The 20,715-nt window shown below is 40.1% G+C and overlaps 1 protein-coding gene and 1 pseudogene across 4 annotated transcripts in view; both read right to left on the reverse strand.

Annotated features, from left to right (window-relative positions):
- The window catches only part of CTNNA3 (catenin alpha 3), a 1,399,627-nt gene that overhangs the window by 1,317,809 nt on the left and 61,103 nt on the right, over positions 1-20,715 (reverse strand). The gene's annotated exons all lie outside the window — the stretch shown is intronic.
- On the reverse strand, positions 13,683-16,605 carry LOC308257715 (parafibromin-like; annotated as a pseudogene). The gene is made up of 2 exons: positions 16,323-16,605; positions 13,683-14,836 (listed from the first exon to the last, which is right to left on the reverse strand). The product of its transcript is annotated as a parafibromin-like (transcript).

The raw sequence follows: 20,715 nt of genomic DNA on the forward strand, positions 1-20,715 counted from the left end.
TTAAAAAAAAAAAAAAGGAAAGTACTCCATGAAAAAAATACAAAAAAATAATGAAATTAATACAACTAAGAAGTGTCTCCATTTTGATATACATAACTGTGGCTCTAAAAACTAATTCTTTTTCATTGAATCTTTAGTTGGTTTTCATATCTTAAGCTAAATGTATGAACCTCGCCTGAAAATCCCCAACAACATATAAAGATTGTTTTATCCCTTAAAAGTATAAAATTTGACCCAGCATTCTTTGGCTACAATATTTATATATGTAATAGTTTGAGCATCTCAGGAATTTTCTACATCCCTGGGTTAGATGGTTCCCTGAAGAAAGTTCAGCCAGCTCCAAATAACGCTCCCAGTGTAATACCAAAAGAATTGCATGAATTTTCCTCTCACAGCCAAAGCCTAATTAATAGTGAAGATCCGTATGCAGGGTCAACAGCCAGCTCACCTAGCTTGTTCACTAATTTACTATGAAATCCTGAGCAAGTCATAGAATTTTTGGTATCACTCTCTTCAGCATCAACACAAAGGTTATAGAAACACACACACACACAAAAAAAAGGAAGCTTTTAGTCCCCAGAGAAAAGTATTAAATAAAGGTGGAGTTATTAAAAGGCAAACATGTCCTCACTACCATATTAATACTTTGTCTTTTTATGTGAAGATTTGTCATGTCAAAAGCAAAGCTATTTCCATGAAACTTTCAATTTCTTAACTGTGGAGCTTTAGAAAATGTTCCCGTCTCATTCCCTCATGAACCCCTTGCTATCAGTTACACAGTGTTAGATGTTCAACTGTCCACAGCCGGTGGACTATCAGTAGGGACTCTCAATGCCTCCCTGCAGGAATGGTTGAAACCACCATTTACCGAACTAGGTAAAGGCCATAAGTGAAGGAAGAAAGAAGAGGTCAAAATATAGGGGGGTTGTGGGGGCAGGGCGGGGAGGTAGCAATAAATACTTTGGGGATGTAGGGGGTAAAGGGTAAAGCTAGTAGGGGTGTAAGTTGTTAATTCCTTCTTTTGGGTTATCACTGTAGGTTGTGAATATTTGGTGAGGAAGATAAACAGCAAATCTCACTGAGAGCCTCTAGTCTAGCATCAAAAAGCAAAGAAAAGCAAGAAGTAAATATCAACTTGTATAATGTGCTTGCCCAAGGAAAAGGGTAAGAATAAATACTCAAGAATATAATCTAGCAACACAAAGATTCATTTGATGTTATAGGTCCGTGCACATTTAAGTATGATCATTTCTAACTTCATAGTTTCTTAGAGAGTTTTTTCTAGTTTTTGTTAGTAGTTAGACCACAACTGGCCAAATATATGAGATGATTTAGAATAACGGTTGCTATTTTCATGCAGTACTATTTTTAAGTATAGTATTCATTGAAATTTTCTTTCTCTGGCCTTTTTAAAACCCATTTTCTTTAGCCGTAATTCATTTTTCATTGCCAGAAACTTCTCTTGTTCTGTGATACTGAATTCTCACTGATTTTGGGACACTAGTGTGCCTCCTGCTCTTTTCATATAACCATGATCACAATTTGAGCATGATTTTAATAGACTGTGTGTGTGAGAGAGAGATAAAGACAATTTTACTCTAAAGAACATGCTCTTCAACTAACTTCACTAACTCCTTTCTCTCCATAATGACCCTTCAGATACTCAGATGCACCATCTCCTACAATCCTTTGTAACTAAACATCTTAGATTTATATTTTACAATATTTTATTATATGGGAAATTTAATTCATTTACCTAGGTTTATACATATCCATTGGTATGACATTACTGATATTTAAAAGTCAAGCCAGCCTTTTTAAAAAATAAATTTTACTGATTTCAGAGAGGAAAGGAAAGGGAGAGAGAGAGAAACATCAATGATGAGAATCATTGATTGGCTGCCTCCTTCAAGCCCCACACTGGGGATCGAGCCCACAGGGGGTAACCGGGCATGTGCCCTTGATCAGAATTGAACCCAGAACCCTTCAGTCCCCAGGCCAACACTCTATCTACTTAGCCAAACCAGCTATGGCATGATTTTCGTTAACTTGAGTATTCTCTTAAGAGAGAATTCTTCTTTTGGCCTATGTATCAGACAGAAATCATAGTTGCAAATACAGGAATCTACTCTAGCTAATTTAAAGGGAAAGGGATTTGTTCTGTGCTATTATTTACAAGTTTCCATGAGGCCCTTAAAAGCCAGGTTTGAATGTTACTCAGGCAGAAACAACATCAACCAAGAAACATTTTTAATAACACCACACCACAGTTATATTTTAGTGGAAACCTGCTACTACCACCACCCATCACTCAACACCTATGATACTAAGAGCCAGACTGGAGAACCTCACAGGGCCACCCTTCTCACCTGCTAAAAGGGCCTGGGAAACGTAGTTTTCTTTTTCCAACTTCTTCAGTACTGGAGGACACACTAGATTGACCAATCCCTAGTATCTATCAAAACTATTATACTGACTAAAGCACTTAGTCTGGCTGGTGTGGCTCAACAGTTGAGCATCAACCCATGAACCAAGAGGTTTACCAGTTCAATTCCCAATCAGGGCACATGCTGGGGTTGTGGGCTCAATCCCCAGTAGGGGGTGTACAGGAGGCAGCCAATTAATGATGTTTCTCTCTTATTAATGTTTATATTTCTGTTTCTCTCTTATTGATGTTTTTATTTCTCTATCTCTCTCCCTACCTCTCTAAAAATCAGTAAAAACATACATTAAAAATAAATAAAATAAAAAAGAATTGTGTGATATGACATATTTCTCTCTCTCTCCCTCTCAATTCCATCACTCATAAAATTAAGATGTTAATATCTATCCTATTTCCTCACAGAGATCATTATAAAGATCATGCCATTGATGAAGATTTTTCCATTGGTACATGTCAAAGTGTTTTAAAAAGCATGAAACTATCTATCTATCTATCTATCTATATATATATATATATATATATATATATATATATATATGCCTACGCGACCGTTACAACCAGTCGACCGAATGACTGGTTGACCACTTGCTAGGATGCGCACTGACCACCAGGGGGCAGACACTCAACACAGGAGCTGCCCCCTAGTGGTCAGTGCGCTCCCACAGCCAACCTCCTGCAGCCGACCAGCCTCCCACAGTCGCTCCCCCAACCAGCTGGACCCAATCGCCTATAGGCCCTGATCACCAGCCAGGCCGAGGGACCCCACCCATGTACGAATTCGTGCATTGGGCCTCAAGTATAAATATAAAGCAGCAGTTTTTATATTTACTTTTCAGAGAGGAAGGGAGAAGAAGGGGGGGAGAGAGAGAGAGAGAGAGAAACATCAATGATGAGAGTCATTGATCAACTGCCTCCTGTATGCCCCACACTGGGGTCAAGCCCAAAACCCAGGCATGTGCCCTGACTGCGAATTGAACCATGACCTCCTGGTTCATAGATCAACACTCAACCACTGAGCCACACCAGCTGGGTTAAAGCAGCATTATTATAAAACTAGAGGCCTGCTGCAGGAAGATTCCTGCAAGAATAGGGCTTCCTGCGGCCTTCTCCGCCGCCCCACCTGCTTCCCTTCCTTCTCCGCAGCCCCGCCTGCTTCCCAACCTTCGCCGCCTCCCTGCTTGCTTCTCCGCAGCTTCACTCCCTTCTGCAGCACTTGGCTTCCTTCTGCACTGTCTTCAGTCTTTGCTCTGCTCTGGATTAGCAAATTAACCACCATCTTGTTTGGGTTGATTTGCATACTCGATCATGATTGGCTGGTGGGCATGGCTTGTGGACATAGCAGAGGTACGGTCAATTTGCATGTTTCTCTTTTTTCTTTTTTCTTCTTTCTTTTTTTGTGGGGGCAGTGTGCGTGGGGTCGGCTGTGCGTGGGGTCGGCTGTGCGTGGGGTCGGCTGTGCAGGGGGTCGGCTGTGCGTGGGGTGGGTGTGCGTGGGGTGGGTGTGCGTCCATGTTTCTCTTTTATTAGATAGGATTACTAATTATTTGAAAGCTTAACATGTGCCATTCATGGAACTAACACATTTAAATTTAATACAACAATTATAGTAGAGGAATAGGGGAAGATCTTTACTGCACAATATTGACTTCTCTCATTATTCGTTATATGTTATTATTTAAATTCCCAGACACTTATACATTATTCATCTATTTACTTAGGTCAAATGACTCTCAAGCTCAATGCTTAAAATTAAACCAGAAATGTAAAAGAATTATTTTTTTATAGAATCCTGCCCAGAAAGTGGCCTTTGGTAGTACCATGCTTTTTAATAATTAAACCTAGACAGCAAAACCATATTCATAACAACACTCAATTGCTTAAGAACTTAAGAATTGTTCCCTAATCCCTAAGATATCAAATGCAATCTTTTCTTTTTCAAGGCAGGGTCCACTCTGAATCAGCACTCCTAAATTATGTAGTTTTATTAATTCACTGTCTGTTCCAGGTAGACTGTTTACCATATTCCTGTCAACCTTATTCATTTACCTTTGCTCCAACCATCCCCTGACCTGGGAGGTCCATTGCGTCCATTTGTTATTTCAGGATGTCACCCTGAAATTCTCATTTAACCAGGTCTTTCCCCAGACCTGACTGAGATAGGAATAGAAATGTACAAAAAAAAAAAAAAAAAGTATAAAACCATAACAAGTCTGTTAATGGGAGTCAACAGCCATTGAGAGCTTTCTGGAAGATGGAAAGCTGATGGAGGGGTGTTGACAGATAAAAACAAGAGAAAACTATGGCCTAGAATATGCCATGAGTCTGCAGAGAATGTTGGGGTCATTGTGCTCACTGAAATATAGAGTCTTATGCTTGGATATGTGATACAGGGCAGAAATGAGCAGAGGTCTGAAAACCAGGGTGATTCATTGAATTCCTGCACATGAAATGCTGTGCCCCTGCCCCTTTCTCTACTACTGTTTGTAAAGCAGCAGGCAGCTCAAGAATTACCCCCTAGATGGGATAATAAACAAGGGGAGCTTCTTTATCCAAGAAAGTGAGGGAGTCATCTGGAGAGAACGCAGCATCTTGTGTGTTACTGGACTCCCGAGTAAAGCCCTCTTTTCTCTGACATAGAGACATTCACAGCCGTGTTGTGGCAAGAGGAATAATGCCAGAAAGAGAAACATGTGGGATTAAGGACATGGTGTTCCTAACCCGGAGATGACAACCAAGTTGATACATCATTGAAAGAAGACCGTTTCAGATGAGATGTCTCAGTGGAAAAACAAAAAGGAGGACTCAATGAATCAACTATTAGGATTGAAAGAGAGACTAAACTTTAGAATGTGTTCAAAAAAAGATTCAGAATCTCCAGGGGGAAAAATGTTGTAAACCATGTATATTTTAAAATGCATAGTCCAAATAGGAAGTAGACCAAATAGCATAATTTAAAGCAATGGAAGAGAAAATCCATTTGACCTTGATAATGGAATCATCTGCCTTTTATTGGCACAGGGGTTATGACGTTGGACTCTTGGAGAAGATGACATGATTTTAACAAATACCTTTATCATGCAGTAAAAAAATGCATGGAGTCATGATAACATTATTGTTGTGCACTGGTTTGCAAATTTTACTATCAACTAATGAACAAATGCAGGTTACTTCATTATAAGAATTAAAATGAATGTAAGAATTAAAATGTAACCACCATGACAATGCAAGAATAAAATTAGAAGTGACAGAAGGTAGAAGGTGAAAGGTTGAGTGTAGAAGTTAAGGGAGTGGAATGGGTGCTGTTATTCTTAGCATACACAAAGGAGAATACTGCCAGTAGAATTTCTTACCTAATATTTTCTTTAGTCCATAATCTAACATTCTCTCTTTATTTCACATACCAATATTTTATTCTTTTCAGTTTTTCAATTTTTGAAATGATTTGTTAAGAGTTCTGAGTTACTCTAGGGAATATCTATCCAATCTATCACTTTACATAAGATGGGAAGAATGCACCTGTTCTCCATCTCATAGACCTTAAGAGGGTGAAGACAGAAACTCTGAAATGTTGTGTCTTTCTTGCACCCCAAGCCTTATCAGCTGCCCTTCTCCAGGAAAGACTTATGCTTGCTTCCCTTTCTGTCCAGATTACCTACTTACAAACAGGGATAAGAAACAGAGGGGAGGGGTGGGGAGGGGAGAGGATCTTATCTCTGGCTCTGAGAATTATTTTTTCTGCTGAACTTTTTCCCTTCCCTTGAATGCCAATGGATTGATTATATCCCAATCCCATCACTATCTGTACACCAACTCCTAACAACTTCATGATAAACACATTGATCCAAAAGGTGTTAAAGAGTATCATGGCTTTTAATCATAATGTTCTCCTAGGGACACATAAGCCAGAAGGCTCTTTCAAGAGAAATCAAATTGTTGATAATTGTCTAGCACTTAGGTAACTCAAAAATAAGCATTCATACAGGTACGCAAAATGTTTCCATTTCTGTGTAATGAGTTTCATGCTTAACTGCACAAGACAGACACCTAAGTAATAAAATATTACATGGAAAAATCATTAGAGTTTGGTGACTTACACCCTCTAAGACTTATTACTAAGTGTATGGTGGTCTTCAAACAAATCCATTATAGCACATAGCAGATTTTGTGGTCAAATTTATGAAAGAATCTTTCAAACATTCAAAACTACATTATGCTTGGAAGTTATACCTTCATGAAGTATAAAGGGAAGAGTGGCACTAGACTAGCCAATGACTGACTGATCCTAGAACACAAAAGGTTGGCTCCCTTGCCTCAAGGAAGACAGTTCTGTGGGGTCAGACATCGATAGACTTTTGATCAGGAGTGTCCAATAGAAAACTAATGTGAGCCACATATACAATTTCAATATTTTGGTAGCCATTTTTTAAAGTATTAAAAAAACATTTTTAAAAAGTAAATAGTAAACCAAATTAAACAATTAAAAATGTAAAAATAAATATATAAAATATTTTTTAATTTACATTTAGTTTTACCAATATATTCAAAACATACATTTCAATAAGCAATCAAATTAAAATATTTTACATCTTTCTATACTGTCTTAGAAATCCATTATGTATTTACTCTTATGAAACATCCCAGATGGTAATTTTTTTCAAAAATATATTTAGATTTCATAAAATTTACAGTCAGAAAAGTAGATTTACATACCCACATTTTAAAATGTTCTAATAAATGAATCAAGTACCAGTTTTTAAAGTTTAAATTATAATTAAATAACATTTAAAATTCAGGTCCTCAGTCACACTACCCACATTTCAAGTGTTGGCCATGTTGTACAGTGCAGCGTTAGGTCAGTTTGTCAGTTTCATTCTTACCCCCTCCTGTTTCCTTCCCCCCCTCACTAAGAGGACTCCTTCAGTAAATGTACAGGACCCCCCATCTCAGGTTCTCCTTTTTGGGAACCCAACCTACCCATATAGACTAGAATCTATTCCCCTCTTAAAGAATTTACAAAACAACTTAGCAATTTAAAAGCACTGACTGAGAAATCCTCTGGTAAAGGACCCTGCTTAAATCCAGAGTTCTATGAATCTGTATAACTGCTTTTTCTCACAGAAGAGATCTTAATACAAAAAAGATCTTACTATCTCCATTCGTTTTCCAAGGAACACAGCTTGAGGCTGTAGTAGAGCATTACTATCAAGCAATTCCAAAGATATTTAGAGAGATAAAATTAATATATATTAAACAACAGCAAAACAGAAGGAAATACATTGGTACAATTGTCAAACAATAAAAAAAAATTTCTTTAGGATAACATCACGAAAGGCAGTCCAACTCTGCCAACCAGCTGGGTGATGCTAGACGAGTCATATTTTTTTCTTTCCAAACTTAAGTGTCTTCAATTGTACGATGGAATCACAATAATAGCTACTTCGCAGGGTTATGGTAAGGACCGTCTGTGCCCACTACTGAGAATACTTTATATGCATTACCTCGTTAAGACGTATAGCACTAATATTATCATACTCGTTGTCATTAACATTAGAAAGGCGCTATGAAGATGTAACCTATCTTCTATATATTAATGTCAGATAAATCTTCCTAACCCACAGATCAAGTCCTGTCATGGACTCAAGAACTTCCTTTGGTGTCCCAGCATCCTTATCTTGCTATTCAAGGACCTCCAAAGTGTATTCCAAATCTATCATTACAAGTTGAATTCCCACTTTGCTCTTCATGCAGCCTATGCAATGAACATGCTTTGAGCAGTTCAACATTATATGACCGTTTTAAGGGGATAACCAAAAAGGAGATGGGAGGAGGTAGCCAAAGACATAAAGAGGGAAAATCAGGATGTGGTGCTCCGTTATTCCAGGAAACAGAGTATTTCATAAGAAAATAATCAACTGTGTCAAATAAAGGCTTGTAAAGTGCTTGTGAAAGGTGTTAAGTTCAGTTTATACATGATGGATGTAATGCCAACATAGGCAAGTGAAACCATCTAGCAAATGAGTGAAGCAGTGGTGTTGAACACAGTATCATTCTCAATGGGAAGAAGGGAATGTGTCCAGCTTCCAACATTCCCAGGAATAACCATTATTTGTGGGAGTGATTTGAGCATGAATATTTATGTGCCAATGTAGAAAAATCAGATTGGGAAGCACTCAGTTATGTAATGGAGCTTTAAATGATAACTAAAAATTGTCAACAAAGTAGTTATAATTGAAGTCCTGTGAAAGAAAAAGCTTCCCAAGGAAAGGAGAGAAGAGATGATGGAGACCAAGACTAAGGTTTAAGAAAATTACAGGAGACAAAAACAAGCAGTCAACCAAGAAAGAGAAGGAGCATGTAGGGACAGGACAATTTAGTGCACAGTGTCCTACAAGAGAAGGGGATAAAGTTTCAAGGTGAACAAATAAATGCCAAATGCAGCAGAGGATTTGAACAGAATTAAAATTATGCTAAAGTAATTGAGTTAAACAATAAATAGGCCAAAGCAGAATAATAGGTACGGTAAAAATAGAATTAGGAGTTTAAGAAGAGAGTAAACTGAAAGGAAATTGAATTTTTATTGAATATTTGCCAATCATCAAGCAGGGATGAGCTAATCTGTGTGAAGAAAAAAACAGTAAAAAGGAATATGAATGATCAGGCCAGAGAAAGAAAAGATAATTGTAGAATAAGAGTCTCTCCAGAAGGGAGGAGAGATGACCTTGGGTTCAGGTAATTATTGGAAAGAGCACCACTTCCTTAGAAACTGAAGGAAGAAATGAGAAGAGTCAAGGACAGAAATTCTAAAGATTCTTATTCCTGGCCCTGAGAAATGGCCGACATCTGACGGCACTCTAGACTATGCAACAAAACAATAATGTTCAGATCTATATTCTGTGAGCTTAAACTTTAGATCAGTTGTCAACCTTACACCTACTTACTGTCACCTTTGCACACATTTATGAAATGGCTATAGCATGGCACCATCTCTGCAGTCAGGGCGGAGTGCAAAGCCGTGGCTAAGATATAAATCACACCTTTGATTTCAGACGCTTTACCAGTTGAGATTTGAGACAACATTTTAGTTTGTTGGACCCATCAATTACAAATTAATCTGTTAACATTCATTAAATCTTTGCTACTGTCTTTGAGTTGCACATCAAAGAAAATGGTATATGGCTTACAAAATTTCTCATACTTTCAAAATTGACGTTATTGTTACTCTCAAATCACCTTATCTGTCATAGGTCCAACATATCAAGTGACTGAACTTGAGAGGACTGCACACACACCTTAAATACTTCCAAACTGCCCACACAACACTACAAGACGGCTACACTGAGGAGTTACTGGGCTGGGCACGCACACTATAAGAAAAGCCTGCCGCAGAATTTTCCAGTGAACAGTAAGGGAGGCCGTGTTGAGTGTTCTCCAGCAATTAGTAGTTTACAAGCAATGTAGCTAATTAGCTCATCAGTCTTCACTGGAAGTGTTTTCACAAACATTCTGCCAGCTACAAGGCGCGACGCATGCATGTTAAAATGTGTTAAAACAAGAGTTCATCATCCCCTTTCAAGTGAATGCACTACATCTCCTGAGCACACTGTACTTGGTTGAAAAGATTATTATATTTGTAACTTTATGCTTACCTAAGAATACTCTTGAGATATAATAGAAGTTAAATACACACTCCATCAACACAGCAATGGATGGAAATAACAAGGGAACCATAGAAACGCTGTAATGAGTGGTAAATAGCAAACATTTTATGCAAGTCCTAACTGCGATGTTGTTGAGCAGAGAAGACAGAGCCAACCTGTTACTTAGGGATGGCTAACTAAAAATGAACTGCTATTTTCCTTTATAAATAAATGTTCAATACAGCTGAGTTTCAATAGTAAAATCTTTCAATACAGGTGACCCAGAATGGGCACCAGTAAACTTTTTAAATCTCTATTCTCCCTTGGACACAATTTATTTTCTTGTACCAAATAAAAATGCATTGAATAATCAGGGAGGCAATAGGTAACATTTTAAAGGTTCAATATTGGAAATTCTATAACGGCATTTCTTGTTTAAGTAACTACCCAAGTGTACTGATAGGAAGATTAATTACACTTCCAAGTTACCATTTTCCAGGAATAATCGTTTCTAGAGGTAATCGTTTTCTCTGACTAATATGGATGAGAGTGAGTCTTGATTCCTAATTCCTGGGGGGGTGGGAGGGGCAGAAAGTCTGTAAACCTAGATAGGGTCTTGCAAATCATTAAGGTGAAAAACTACAGAAATGCAGAAAGAGGAACAAATTTTAAAAATACCCTGAATACATGTATTATGCACATGAGGAATGTGTACATTTTTTTAAGACAAACGTTTACTTCTCACCAGGGAAGGAGACAGTCCCCTAGCTACTAACTGCATCACCCACCCTGCTAGAAATACTGCCAAAGCATGCAAAGTGGGGCACGCTGTCAGCTGCTTCTGGGCTAAGCTTCACAGACATGCAGCTGGGAGGCTCCTGCACAAGTAGATCAGACAGCACAGCATTTCTTTTAGTACAAAATACGACAGCCCTATCTTTGGGAAGGAGAGCTGTAGTCAGAGGGCCACTGAGAGGTTCAAAAACTCCTCATTAATCTTCCTAGCCCCCCAAGTGGTTCATGGCAGCCTTGGTGGAGGCCCACAGTTAAAAACAGATAGAGAAACATGGCACTGTAGGAGGATTCCAACAAATTTACAAGTCCTATCCCACTTGACATACATGAACATGAAGGCTACGGTATGTTTCCAATTGCTGGCTCTGGTAGGCAGAACTCTTAATCAAAATTCCAGCAGGCTTTTTTGTAAAAACTGAGATGATTCCAAAATTCCTATGGAAATGCAAGGGGCCTCGAACAGACAAATCAAAATATTTTTTATTTCAATACTTACTATGAGGTACAGTAATCAAAACAATGTGTGACTGCTATAAGGATAGACAGATGAATCAATGAAACAGAAAAAGGTTCCAAAGTATACTAATGTTGGGGAGCACAAGAGAGTTGGTTGGAAAGTTGTAAGGATGACATTCTGAGAAAAGGGAAACGTGTGGAAGGCCGCCTGCTCTGTTTATCGGAATTCCGACTTAGGGGAGTATCGAAGGCGGCCCAATTATTCCTTGACCTTTCCAAACAAGTCTGTGCGTGTGCAGAACCCCGGGTGTTTACTGGAATCTTTATGCGTAATCCCTGGATGCCCTTGCCTAGAGGACAATGTAAACACATGTGTCCTTTACCCTACTGATTGTATCTAAAGATTAAAATTCCAATAAAAGTCTAATGAGGCAGGCAATCGAGGCTGCCTGGCTCCTTCCGCTGGGCCGTCCCTTAGCCCTCTCCCTCACAGTGAAACTGTGTCAGGGTAATCCTTTCATCTGTCGTTCAGGGACTGCTGGTCAGTCCCGGCACACTAAGATATGATCAATTGATTTTCAATAAAGGTGCAAAAGTGAGTCAATTAAAAAAGAGTAGAGTTGGGTATGTTCTTTTCTCTTTTTTTTAATTTTTATGAGTTTATTTGAGCTAAAACAAGATCTCAAATGCTTCAGCAAATATCAGTTTTGCAGTTTACTTTTTTCCTAAAGAAACACATTTTAAGTAATGCTAGTTTAACCAATGAAGAAAAGACTTTTATCAAAATATATAATTTCCATTACAAACTAGAAGGCTAATATTAAAAAACTAGTGGCCCAGTGCACAAAATTCATGCACTGGGAGGGGGAGGGCGGGGATTCCCTCAGCCCAGCCTGCACCCTCTCTAATCAGGGACCCCTTTGGGGATGTCCGACTGCCAGTTTCACAGTCGGACATCCCCCTTGCAATCTGGGACCACTGGCTCCTAACTGCTCACCTGCCTGCCTGCCTGATCACCCCTAACTGCCTCTGCCTGCCTGCCTGATTGCCCCTAACCCCTCTACCTGCCTGCCTAATCTCCCCTAACCTCTCTGCCTGCCTTCCTAATCACCCCTACCTGCCCTCCCCTGCCAGCCTGATCACGCCCCTAACTGCCCTCCTCTGCCGGCCTGATCTTGCCCCCAACAGCCCTCCCCTGCCAGCCTGGTGGCCCCCAACTGCCCTCCCCTGCTGGCCTTATCTTGCCTCCAATTCCCCACCCCCCTTGCTGACCTGATTGCCCCTAACTGCCTCTGCCTTTGCCCCATCACCATGGCTTTGTCCGGAAGGAAGTCAGACATCCGGAAGATGGCCGGTCAACCTGGTCTAATTAGTATATTACCCTTTTATTAGTATAGATAGATTGATTATATAGGATAGGATTGCTTAAATGGGGGGGGGGAGCCTTTTTCAACAGGAAGAGATGCTCTTGGCAGACAAAAATACATAATCCCTATATCTGGACTGACAGCCAGCCATATGCATTATACTGCCAAACCGGTCATTAAAAAATTTAACCGCTTTCTTACACCTTACAACAAACAGCTGTTGTCCCTAAAAGCCCTCCTCAGCCCCTACCTTAGGTTCTGCCTTTGCAGTTCACCCAGATTAGATTCTGATGGGTAGGTTTCTATGCCATTCAGAGTCAAAAGTTCCACCTCCTAGGCAGCCATTGGCTCCTTGCAGTTCACCCAGATTTGGTTCTGATTGGTCAGTATCTATGCCAGTCAGCGTCTCCAGGCCTATCTCCAGGCCTGATCAGAGAGGCATGGCTGATCAACAGCCACCCCAGGCTGCTGGCAAGCAGGCTGAACTGCTGATATCTCAGAGAGAGAGAGGGGGGCGAGGCTGCTGGTGAGGCCCCGAGAGAAAGAGAGAAAGAGAGAAAGAGAGAGAGAGAGGGTCTGAGCCACAGCCCTGCCTGCTTCTCTCTCTCTCAGGGCCTCACCAGCAGTCGCAATAGCCCTGCCTCTCTCTCTCCCCGAGAGGTCAGCAGTTCAGCCCGCTGGCCAGTCCCTGCCCACTGCAGCCTGCTGCACGCTCAGCCTGGCAAGATCGGTCAAGCCTTCAGTCATTATGGACCCTGGGTTTTTATATATTAGGATAGTTGTAGGCTAAAAAGTTTGCTTATATCAATGACAGGCATCATATGATCCCTTTGAAGCACAAAAGATCTCATTGGATGAGATCTTTTGCTCGATCGGTGACCTTCTTCATTTGTGAGTTTTTGATAAATTCATAGAGCTTGACACTCAGTCTTTAGATGAAGGTATATCCACACTTCTTAATCCAGATTTCCACGCAATTCAGAATCATAAGTGGAATTTATGCTTTACCATGTACCTATCCAGTGTTTCCCAGAAGTATAAGAAAACCGGACTGTCCGAGTGGCGTTTGCAATAGCTGAGCTCTAACACTGTTACGTCCCACTTCTGAATGTTGGGGTCTAGAGGAACTTCGTCATATTTGAGAAGGAAGACTCCAATTTTAGCAAGTACATCAACTGGTGATCCATCAGGCAAAAGCCATGGCCACCCTTTGAACTGCCACGCAGGACCCTGCACGAAGACGGCCACGACCGGGTCCCAGTCCTGAGGCCTGAGTTTCAGAGGCTGGTCTATGAGTCTGCAGGGAACCATGAGGCTGAGCACGGTGCCCCTTGGCTGCATCTGGTCTTTTCCTCTCTATATCAGAGTTTCATGGTCTCGTCGGCAGCCCTGTTTCTTCTTCTCATCTGATGGGACAAATTTCAGGTCCTGCAGAAGGTCCTTTGCATGCAGCCTGGTTATTAAAGAGGTGGTGGTCGCAGGGATTATGATAATAGGTGTTCGAGAACCTTTCTTCTGATTAGGGGGAGGTCTTCCTGAGAAACTGGTCTCGGTACTGGCTGTGCGTGGGAGTCTGAGTTGTAAGGGCCGCCGCACCCTCCATCACGGATTTCAGCTCAGCCCATGGTAGGTGCCCATCGAGTCAATTTGGAAGCCTTCCGTTTCTTTTTCTTTGAATCTTTCCTCGTCATATCTGTTGTAGGCAGCAGGGATAGGCTGTTTGATACGCAATGTGGGAACCACAGGGGCTGCATTTAGGACTGGTCACTGTTCAGGCACACGCCCTTCTTCGCGGGCTTCCACAGACTGAAGAATTGCACAAATATCCTTGGAAAAGGTCTCTCCCGTGCTCTGTAGGACAGCTGTCCGTGTCCTCCGCCCGCTCTCTCTGCTGACAATATCCCAGGTCACATCTACCTCAGTGTCCACAAAACTCCTCCGTTTGAGAGCGGTTATGTGATCATCTAAGTCGGTCCTGATGGTAGATCTTTTCTTTGCCATAATTTTGGCTTTGATTGCAGCAATTTTTTCCACTGACACAGCTTCAGACAAAGACCTAATCTGTCCAGTCTGCACAATCCCTTCTTTGTGACCCTCCAAGCGGGCAGCCCATCTCTCATTGTCAAGGCGCACACACTCTTTTTTTAAAATTCTCAATATAAATCTTTAATAAAAGTGGATAAATAAGATACAAAATAAACACCAATCTCAGATTTATGCTGAACTATCCTATGTTAAAGTAGGAATATGAAAACAAACTTCTGACATTCTTGAAGTGGGTAAGAATTAGATCTATTTGCCTTGCTGTTTTAATTTCATACCAGCCTGAATCTAGATACCATGCAGATATCCATAGTGCTTGACAATTCAATTCAGTTACTCTCCCACCAGAATTATTTCTAAGATGCTAACTTAATGCAGTATCCTAGTGGATTTTGGTAGCTCAGAAAATCCAGCGAGGTGTTAAAAGTCAATGTTCTCATGTCAAAGGTTTTTAACTAGTTTTTTTCGCAGACCCTGTTCTCCTGTCAGTATTATTTACACAATGTTCTTAGAAGAGGTTTGAGGATCATGGCAATCGCAGTTCCGAGTAGTCCTACATGCTATCTTTATAATTTTTTGAAGAAACCGTCAACTTTAGGTTTTGGGTTTGCAAATTTTACAAAGTGACACCTGCTGGCCACAAACATTCGGTACAAGGGAATTCTATAAGCTTTTAAAGTCAAATTTAGCTTTCATGATTGTTACATAAAGGCAATCACAATTAAAAAAAAATTTGGTATCACAAACAATATCCTCAATGATAAAGGAAAGAACTTCTGTGTCTAAATGCTCATGTCCAAAATGGTAAAAGAACTAACACTGATTGGTCAACTCTGATTCAAGAATGACAAAATAGCTATTTTTCCGTTCAAAGGCTACCACATTTAGTTCTGGGTATAAGACACAGGAAATATGTTTCAAATCAAAATTTTATAAACGAGTGAAAAACAGAATTATTGCCACAGAGGATAAAGTTATTCACATGTTCTACAAATTTCCTTTCAGATAGTTTTTTTGTTTTTTTGTTTTTGTTTTTGTTTTTTGGGGTTTTTTTAGCTGCAAACCAGGAAAACCTTAGAAGGCAAAAACAAATGACTCTAAGATAACAATTATAGTTACTACTAATTAAAAAAATATGAAGCCCTAGTTTTGAGAAAAACTAAGTAATCTACCTTTAAGATGTCAAACACTAAAGGGCCATAAAAATTGAAAAAATAAAGTTTAAGACTTAACTATTAAGTGGAAGATGAGAGAGAGAGAGAGAGAGAGAGAGAGAGAGAGAGAGAGAGAGAGAGAGAGAGAGAGAAAGCGTGCGCGCCAGGGTCTCTTTCCATATCACTAATATAAAATTGGACATAAAAATCTTGATCTGCTCTTAATGTACTTCCTCTTTGTTTTTCTTCTACTACTTCAGCGTGGAAAGGAATAAATTTACTATTAGACTTCTGGAAGCTTTATTGAAGACAGGCAGCAAGATGAGCAGACACTAACTTTCCCATCTACAATCATTGGCAAGAAGCTGAAAAGAATGTTATCACTAGCTGTGTTTATCATGAGTGACTATCTGCAAGTAGTGACTACTGTCCAAGGAAAGAGGCCATGGGGTCATCCGGCCTCTATAGGCCTCCATTTCCTCCTCGGTGGGTTCCCGAGTTTCATGTAGGGTATTGTAAGGCCGCTTCCTCTCATCAATCTTCATGAGCTCCTTGACATGAAGAAGGCGGGCCTCCTCTGCATTCAGTGCGTTTTTCAGTTTTTCATGTTTCTTTTCTTCATCATCGCCATCTGAGCTGCTCTTTCGATGCTGCTGCTGCTTTTTTTTCTTCTTTATCTCCTCTTTTAGTTTTTCCTGATGTATCTCCATGAGGGTTTGAGGTTTTTTTCATGGATTCTTCTCCAATTATATCATTTCCAATACATTCCTCTGAATTAACAATCTCCTTCCCAGTTTCTCCCAATGCAATAGGAGTATTTGACAAAAGAGTGACAGCATTTGTATCCCCATCGGCCTTCTTTCCAGTAAGATCCCCAGATATGCGTGTGATTGTGGATCTTCACATCCCCCTCAGATTTGTGACAGTGGTTTGTTTGGCAGTTTGTCAAAAATAATCAGAATGTAAAGCACTTGGTGATCTTTAACCAAATGTATTCGTTGTATACACAGCATATGCCACGTACGTGTTTCACACATTAGAACACAGTGAGGGATGTACTGCATAGTCAAAATCTGAACAAACTTCTCTTTGAGAACTTTTCTTTAAAATAATTTACTTCTTGTGAGCTAAAAATGTTGACTAACCTTTTTTAAAAGTACCATTTCATGACAAGTATTGCAATTATTGTAACCTTCTAAGAATGATCAGCTTCTTACATATTTATTACCAGGTAGTTTATGGAAAATGTGCTATCAAATAGATCCCATTTTCTGGAAGAAACAATATCAGAATAGAATTTGTATTCCAAACCAAAAGACACAGCAATGAAACCATAACTATACGAGTAATTTCTCACGGCAGCAAAGATAAAACCATTATAAAATTTTATAATATAAAGTGACAAAATGATGCTTCAAATTTTTTACTTTTAACATTTATCAGATGTCTGTTCTATGTCATGCATCACTAATAAAAAATAATAATAAAAAAGAAGAAGTGGTACTTGCCACCCTCAAGGAAAAAAGAGTCTAGATTTACGGAACAAGTAAATCAATGTTTGGTGCCTGGAGGGGGCAGGGGAGTTTGAGGGGTGCTAAATTCTATGAAAGAGAGATGCTCAGAATCTCTGGGGACACAGAGGAGAGGCATCTACATCAGCATCGTAGGGTTCAGTAAACACTTCCTGGAAAAGCTGGGTCAGGCTGAGCTTTGCTGCTGAGAAGAATTGGCTGAAAGAGAAGAGCACCCCAGGTGAAGGGAACAGCTCTGCAACAGAGGCGGAAAGCAATGTGGACCGGCCAGGATACTAGGAGTTCCTGTTTGGATGAAAGTTTGTGGAGGGACAGAATCAGGAAATAAGAAAGGAGAGCATGGTAGGAGCCAAATTATGAAATGCTGTGAGAGCTACATTTAAAAGTTTCAACTTTGGGGGGCGGAAACCAAGATGGCAGCATAGGTAAACACCTAAACTGCTGCCTCGCACAACAATTTCAAAACTACAACTAAAAGACAAAACGGACATCATCCAGAACCACAGGAAGGCTGGCCGAGTGGAAATTCTACAACTAGAAGGAAAGAGAAAAGCACACTGAGACTCAGAGGAGCTGCAGGAGGCAGAGGTACAAAGACACACGCGCAGATAGGGCTAGCAACTGAGTACGCACTGGCTTTCTCAAGTGGGAGGGAGACAAAAGCTCCCGACTGCACTGAACTCCAGTTCCGGGCGAGACTCTGGGGGTCCAGACTCATTCGAGGAGAAACTGGGCTGTCTGACAGCGGGTGAAACTCGAGGGCAGCTTTCTCTCAGAGGTGCTTGCAGCGATTACCAAGAGACACTGAGACCTGGGAGCCTCTTAAGGCAGGGCTGACGGGAAGCCAATGCTGTCTGCTCCGCCCTGAGACTCCGCCCCATCCAAGCTGAGCACAGAGGCTTTTTGGAAGTCTTGTCTCATAAGGGTGTCTCCAGCACAGAACTTCTCCCAGCGTAGACACAGCTGATCCTCACAGCCAATGAGCCTGTAGGTCAATTCCTCCCAGTGATACCAACAACAATCAAGGCTTAACTACAACAAGACTGTGCACATAGCCCACAAAGGGGTGCACCAAGAGTGTCCACCTCAGGTAACTGGGGAGGCTGAGCAACTGGGCCCTATAGGACACCTAGCACACAAAGACACTCTATCAACTCAGGGAAGCAGCCAAAATGCGGAGACAAAGAAACAGGTCACAAATGAAAGAAATGGAGGAAAGCAAACAACTGGATATAGAGTTCAAAACCACGGTTATAAGGTTTTTCAAGAATTTTCTAGAAAAGATTTTGTTTAACCTAGTATATCCAAAATATTACCATTTCAATAGGCAATAAATATTAATCAATATAAAAATCAAAAAAAAAAGAATTTTCTAGAAAAGGCCGATAAATTTAGTGAGACCCTCGAGGATATAAAAAAAGACCAACTAGAAATTAAGCATACACTGACTGAAATAAAGAATAAGATACAGAGATCCAACAGCAGACAAGAGGATCGCAAGAATCAAGTCAAAGATTTGAAATACGAAGAAGCAAAAAACATCCAAACGGAAAAGAAAACAGAATCCAAAAATATGAAGATAGTGTAAGGAGCCTCTAGGACAACCTCAAGCGTACCAACATCCAAATTATGGGGGTGCCAGAAGAAGAGAGAGAGCAAGATACTGAAAACCTATTTGAAGAAATAATGACAGAAAACTTCCCCCACCTGGTGAAAGAAATAGACTTACAAGTCCAGGAAGCGCACAGAACCCCAAACAAAAGGAATCCAAAGAGGACCACACCAAGACACATCATAATTAAAATGCCAAGAGCAAAAGACAAAGAGAATATTAAAAGCAGCAAGAGAAAAACAGTTACCTACAAGGGAGCACCCATACGATTGTCAGCTCATTTCTCAACAGAAACTATGCAGGCAAGAAATATTCAAAGTGATGAATAGCAAGAACCTACAACCAAGATTACTCTAACCAGCAAAGCTATCATTCAGAATTGAAGGTCAGATAAAGAGCTTCACAGATAAGAAAAAGCTAAAGGAGTTCATCACCACCAAACCAGTATTATATGAAATGCTGAAAGGTACTCTTTAAGAAGAGGAAGAAGAAGAAAAAGGTAAAGATAAAAATTATGAATGACAAATACATATCTATCAACAAGTGAATCTAAAAATCAAGTGAATAAAAAATCTGAGGAACAGAATAAACTGGTGAATATAATAGACTCAGGGGCATAGAAAGGGAGTGGACTGACAATTCTCGGGGGGAAAGGGGTGTGGGGGGTGCGGGAAGAGACTGGACAAAAATTGTACACCTATGGATGAGGACAGTGGCGGGGTGGTATGGGCAGAGGGTGGGGTGGGAACCAGGTGGAGGGGAGCTATGGGGGGAAAAAAAGAGGAACAATTGTAATAATCTGAACAATAAAGATTTATTAAATAAAAGTTTCAACTTTATCCAGAAAGATAGTCCCCCGAATTCTCCAAAAGCTTCTAAAATGGATTTTAAGCAGGGAAGTAAATGAGTATACTTTCATTTTTTAAAGCTCTATTTGCTTTGGTATGGGATGAGGCTAATACAGTAATCCTGAATGTGGGGTGGAACATTAGAAATGGAGAGGAGGGAACAGATCTGAGAGGCCAAAGGAGATAGAATTTGTTGAACTTAAAAGACTGATTGGAAGGGAGGATGGAATGAGGACAAAGAGCCTAAACTAACTTGGTGACTAAGTGGATGATGGTACCAGGGCCCGGAAGATAGGACAAAGGTGGTTCTGAGGCAGCAGGAAGGAATGATGGGGTCATTTCAAATTTCCTTGGACATTATGTTTTCTATGTATTCTCCAAAGAATCCCTAGAAAATAGAAATCACATGTAAAGTTTATAACAACTAACTCCCCTGGATTAGACCTAAAGTTTATGGTGGCAATTACATTCATTTTCATTATTTAATTAGCAAAGATTTCCTAATTTTTTTAAAGTTATGTTAGGGGTTGGGAGAAGGGAAATATTTGGACACCCAAAGTCTCTTTTACAAAGTAGATCAGGAAAATTTAAGTTCCTTGTCCTCTCAGAATAGTTCCTTGCAGCAAACTGATATAGGAAATCATTCTAGTGACCAAAGAATATTGAGCCTTTTTAAAAAAATAACCTGCAAATGAGACCTAAAAAACTATTATACTCTCATAAGATATCAAAAGGTAAAATACATACTCTCATTATGTAATACTAGAGGCCCGATGCACGAAATTTGTGCAAGGGGCTCGGCCCTCGCAGCCCCAGCTGGCCCTCGTA

Source organism: Plecotus auritus (genome assembly GCF_963455305.1).
Source record: "Plecotus auritus genome assembly, chromosome: 9".
NCBI classification, from domain to species: Eukaryota; Metazoa; Chordata; class Mammalia; order Chiroptera; family Vespertilionidae; genus Plecotus; species Plecotus auritus.